We start from the raw sequence: 5,497 nt of genomic DNA, 5'->3' as shown, positions 1-5,497 counted from the left end.
AAAATGACTATGTCCAACAGCGGTGTGTCAATGGAAAAGTGTCCGAAGAAGCGAGGTCTTCGGATACAAACGGGCAGATGTCCCGGTGAAAAGCTCTGGTTCTCAAAAATTTTCTAAGTCCGAAAATTTTTCTAAGTCCAAAAAAAATTCTAAGTCCAAAAATCTTGGAAAAAACGACTATGTCTTTCAGCGGGGGCTGAGAGAAAAAGTATCCGAAGGAGCGCTGCCTTCGGATACAAACGGGCAGATGTCCCGGTGAAAATCCTGGTTCTCAAAAATGGCAAAAAAATGACTATGTCCAACAGCGGTGTGTCAAAGGAAAAGTGTCCGAAGGAGCGCTGCCTTCGGACACAAACGGGCAGATGTCCCGGTGAAAAGCTCTGGTTCTCAAAAATTTTCTAAGTCCAAAAAAAATTCTAAGTCCAAAAATCTTGGAAAAATGACTATGTCTTTCAGCGGGGGCTGAGAGGAAAAGTGTCCGACCATGCACTATCTTCGGATAGAAATGGGACAATGTCCCGGTGAAAATCCTGGTTCTCAAAAAAATGGCAAAAAAATGACTATGTCCAACAGCGGTGTGTCAAAGGAAAAGTGTCCGAAGGAGCGCTGCCTTCGGACACAAACGGGCAGATGTCCCGGTGAAAAGCTCTGGTTCTCAAAAATTTTCTAAGTCCAAAAAATTTTCTAAGTCCAAAAAAAATTCTAAGTCCAAAAATCTTGGAAAAAACGACTATGTCTTTCAGCGGGGGCTGAGAGAAAAAGTATCCGAAGGAGCGCTGCCTTCGGATACAAACGGGCAGATGTCCCGGTGAAAATCCTGGTTCTCAAAAATGTCTGAAAAAATGACTATGTCCAACAGCGGTGGTTCAAAGGAAAAGTGTCCGAAGGAGCGCTGCCTTCGGACACAAACGGGCAGATGTCCCGGTGAAAAGCTCTGGTTCTCAAAAATTTTCTAAGTCCGAAAAAAATTCTAAGTCCAAAAAAAATTCTAAGTCCAAAAATCTTGGAAAAAACGACTATGTCTTTCAGCGGGGGCTGAGAGAAAAAGTATCCGAAGGAGCGCTGCCTTCGGATACAAATGGGACAATGTCCCGGTGAAAATCCTGGTTCTCAAAAATGTCTGAAAAAATGACTATGTCCAACAGCGGTGTGTCACAGGAAAAGTGTCCGAAGGAGCGCTGCCTTCGGACACAAACGGGCAGATGTCCCGGTGAAAAGCTCTGGTTCTCAAAAATTTTCTAAGTCCAAAAAATTTTCTAAGTCCAAAAAAAATTCTAAGTCCAAAAATCTTGGAAAAAAACGACTATGTCTTTCAGCGGGGGCTGAGAGAAAAAGTATCCGAAGGAGCGCTGCCTTCGGATACAAATGGGACAATGTCCCGGTGAAAATCCTGGTTCTCAAAAATGTCTGAAAAAATGACTATGTCCAACAGCGGTGTGTCACAGGAAAAGTGTCCGAAGGAGCGCTGCCTTCGGACACAAACGGGCAGATGTCCCGGTGAAAAGCTCTGGTTCTCAAAAATTTTCTAAGTCCAAAAAAAATTCTAAGTCCAAAAATCTTGGAAAAATGACTATGTCTTTCAGCGGGGGCTGAGAGGAAAAGTGTCCGACCATGCACTATCTTCGGATAGAAATGGGACAATGTCCCGGTGAAAATCCTGGTTCTCAAAAATGTCTGAAAAAATGACTATGTCCAACAGCGGTGTGTCACAGGAAAAGTGTCCGAAGGAGCGCTGCCTTCGGATACAAACTGGCAAAAGTCCCGGTGAAAAGCCCTGGTTCTCAAAAATTTTCTAAGTCCAAAAAAAATTCTAAGTCCAAAAAAACGGACTCTGTCATTTTTTTGGAAAAAGTGTGAAAAAATGACTATGTCCGACAGGACTCTGTCATTTTTTTGAGAAAAAGTCTGAAAAAATGACTATGTCCAACGGGACTTAGTCGTTTTTTTGAGCTTCTCAAAAATTTTCTAAGTCCAAAAAATTTTCTAAGTCCGAAAAAGTGTGAAAAAATGACTATGTCCGACAGGACTTAGTCGTTTTTTCAGAAAATTTCTGAAAAAACGACTAAGTCCTGTCGGACATAGTCGTTTTTTCGATTTTTTAGGTCTACCAGGGCTTCTCATTTGGGTCTACCAAGGCATGTGATTTGGGTCTACCAATACCCCTAGGATATGATTTGCCTACTCCCGCAATTTCCGGTGGTCTGCAAAAAGCCTTCGGCAAGATTATAGGGAGAGGAAAATTTTGAATGTGAGCTCCAGGCCTAAGACCGACCCCTCTCTCCCCAGTAGGCCGACGGAAGGAGCTCACATTCGGGCACAGTACTTTTGCAATGCCCCTTGTCCCCCTGGTTCTCCCGAATTGAAGCGAATTTTTTCTAAGTGTGGCTGGACTTAGAAAAATTTTCGGGAGTGAAAAGAACCAGAGAGACCGTCCTGAGGGACTGAAACAGGCCGAAAAAGGTGTCACACTCGGCTTGGCAATATGAAAAAGGCCCTTCCAAAATCCTGGAGGTTTGGGCCTGACCTCCAGAGCTCCAGAGCTCCAGAGATCCAGAGGGCCGGAGGACCGGAGCTCCATAGATCCAGGAGTGTCCGGGAGCTCCAGAGCTCCAGAGATCCACACACGAACGAGACTCAGGGTGTCCATGACTTATGCCTGGTGGTATGGACATCCAAAAATCTTCCACGGAAGTTGGAAGAACCAGGCGAGGGCAGACCGTCGTGAGTGTTCTTGGCAAAGTCCTGGAGCCAGAACATAGAAAACTCTTCTACGGAAGAACCAGGCAAAAGATCCAGAGGGCCGGAGGACCGAAGCTCCAGAGCTCCAGAGATCCACACTAGAGAGAATTCGTGGGTGTCCATGACTTATGCCTGGTGGTATGGACATCCAAAAATCTTCCACGGAAGTTGGAAGAACCAGGCGAGGGCAGACCGTCGTGAGTGTTCTTGGCAAAGTCCTGGAGCCAGAACATATAAAACTCTTCTAAGGAAGAACCAGGCAAAAGATCCAGAGGGCCGGAGGACCGAAGCTCCAGAGCTCCAGAGATCCACACATGAACGAGACTCAGGGTGTCCATGACTTATGCCTGGTGGTATGGACATCCAAAAATCTTCCACGGAAGTTGGAAGAACCAGGCGAGGGCAGACCGTCGTGAGTGTTCTTGGCAAAGACCTGGAGCCAGAACATAGAAAACTCTTCTACGGAAGAACCAGGCAAAAGATCCAGAGGGCCGGAGGACCGAAGCTCCAGAGCTCCAGAGATCCACACCAGAGAGAATTCGTGGATGTCCATGACATATGCCTGGTGGTATGGACATCCAAAAATCTTCCACAAAAGTTGGAAGAACCGGGCCAGTGGCAAAAAGTCGTGAGTGTACGTGCAAAAGTCCTGGAGCATGTACATATAAAACTCTTCTACGGAAGAACCAGGCGCCGGAGACCGTCGTGAGTGTTCTTGGCAAAGACCTGGAGCCAGAACATAGAAAACTCTTCTACGGAAGAACCAGGCAAAAGATCCAGAGGGCCGGAGGACCGAAGCTCCAGAGCTCCAGAGATCCACACCAGAGAGAATTCGTGGATGTCCATGACATATGCCTGGTGGTATGGACATCCAAAAATCTTCCACAAAAGTTGGAAGAACCGGGCCAGTGGCAAAAAGTCGTGAGTGTACGTGCAAAAGTCCTGGAGCATGTACATATAAAACTCTTCTACGGAAGAACCAGGCGCCGGAGACCGTCGTGAGTGTTCTTGGCAAAGACCTGGAGCCAGAACATAGAAAACTCTTCTACGGAAGAACCAGGCAAAAGATCCAGAGGGCCGGAGGACCGAAGCTCCAGAGCTCCAGAGATCCACACCAGAGAGAATTCGTGGATGTCCATGACATATGCCTGGTGGTATGGACATCCAAAAATCTTCCACAAAAGTTGGAAGAACCGGGCCAGTGGCAGAAAGTCGTGAGTGTACGTGCAAAAGTCCTGGAGCATGTACATATAAAACTCTTCTACGGAAGAACCAGGCGCCGGAGACCGTCGTGAGTGTTCTTGGCAAAGACCTGGAGCCAGAACATAGAAAACTCTTCTACGGAAGAACCAGGCAAAAGATCCAGAGGGCCGGAGGACCGAAGCTCCAGAGCTCCAGAGATCCACACTAGAGAGAATTCGTGGATGTCCATGACATATGCCTGGTGGTATGGACATCCAAAAATCTTCCACAAAAGTTGGAAGAACCGGGCCAGTGGCAAAAAGTCGTGAGTGTACGTGCAAAAGTCCTGGAGCATGTACATATAAAACTCTTCTACGGAAGAACCAGGCGCCGGAGACCGTCGTGAGTGTTCTTGGCAAAGACCTGGAGCCAGAACATAGAAAACTCTTCTACGGAAGAACCAGGCATTTCCATACCAAAGTCCCGGCGGTATGGTCATATCTCTTCCATGCAAGTTGGAAGAACCGGGCAAAGGGGCGGACATGCAACCGAAAAATCATTTTAATCAAGAACCGGTACATGGAAAGAGAAAATAAGGTCTGAAGACACGAACACAGGTCTGTGAGCTAGGGGGTCGGCACCTGCCCAAAAATGGTGTCTGCGTCCATGCCAAAGACAGGGCGGTATGGACGTAGAAAAACCATGTACCGGAGATACCTTTATGACAAAGGACGGTGCATGGAAAGAGAAAATGAGGAGCGAAGACACAAACTGTGAGCTAGGGGGTCGGCACCAGCCTAAAAATGGTGTGTACATGCAAAAGTCCTGGAGCATGTACATATAAAACTCTTCTACGGAAGAACCAGGCGCCGCAGACCGTCGTGAGTGTTCTTGGCAAAGTCCTGGAGCCAGAACATAGAAAACTCTTCTACGGAAGAACCAGGCATTTCCATACCAAAGTCCCGGCGGTATGGTCATATCTCTTCCATGCAAGTTGGAAGAACCGGGCAAAGGGGCGGACATGCAACCGAAAAATCATTTTAATCAAGAACCGGTACATGGAAAGAGAAAGAGGACTGAAGACACGAACACAGGTCTGTGAGCTAGGGGGTCGGCACCAGCCCAAAAATGGTGTCTGCGTCCATGCCAAAGACAGGGCGGTATGGACGTAGAAAAACCATGTACCGGAGATACCTTTATGACAAAGGACGTTGCATGGAAAGAGAAAAATGAGGAGCGAAGACACAAACTGTGAGCTAGGGGGTCGGCACCAGCCTATAAATGGTGTAAGGGTGTTCACCTGCCCGAAACAAAAATGGTGTGCTGACCGATAGGCTCAGGTCGACTCGCCTTCGGAGGGCCGCGCCTCGTGCGTGGGGTCTCTCCGGCTTTGCGGGTTTCATCCAAGGGCCAAAAGACAAAATCTTCTCTAGTGCGTGAACGAGGTATGCTAGCGCTTACAAAACTGAACAACGGTGAGGACTTGGCGCGTGCGACCCTGCGGTGTCCGGAGGCTAAGGTGCTTTTAAGGCCCCTCCCAAGTCACTGAGGACCATCGTCGCCTCTTCTGCATCCG

Source organism: Stigmatopora nigra, unplaced genomic scaffold, assembly GCF_051989575.1.
Source record: "Stigmatopora nigra isolate UIUO_SnigA unplaced genomic scaffold, RoL_Snig_1.1 HiC_scaffold_159, whole genome shotgun sequence".
Classification (NCBI taxonomy): Eukaryota; Metazoa; Chordata; class Actinopteri; order Syngnathiformes; family Syngnathidae; genus Stigmatopora; species Stigmatopora nigra.
The sequence above is the reverse complement of the archived record's forward strand: the minus strand, read 5'-3'. Positions refer to the sequence as shown.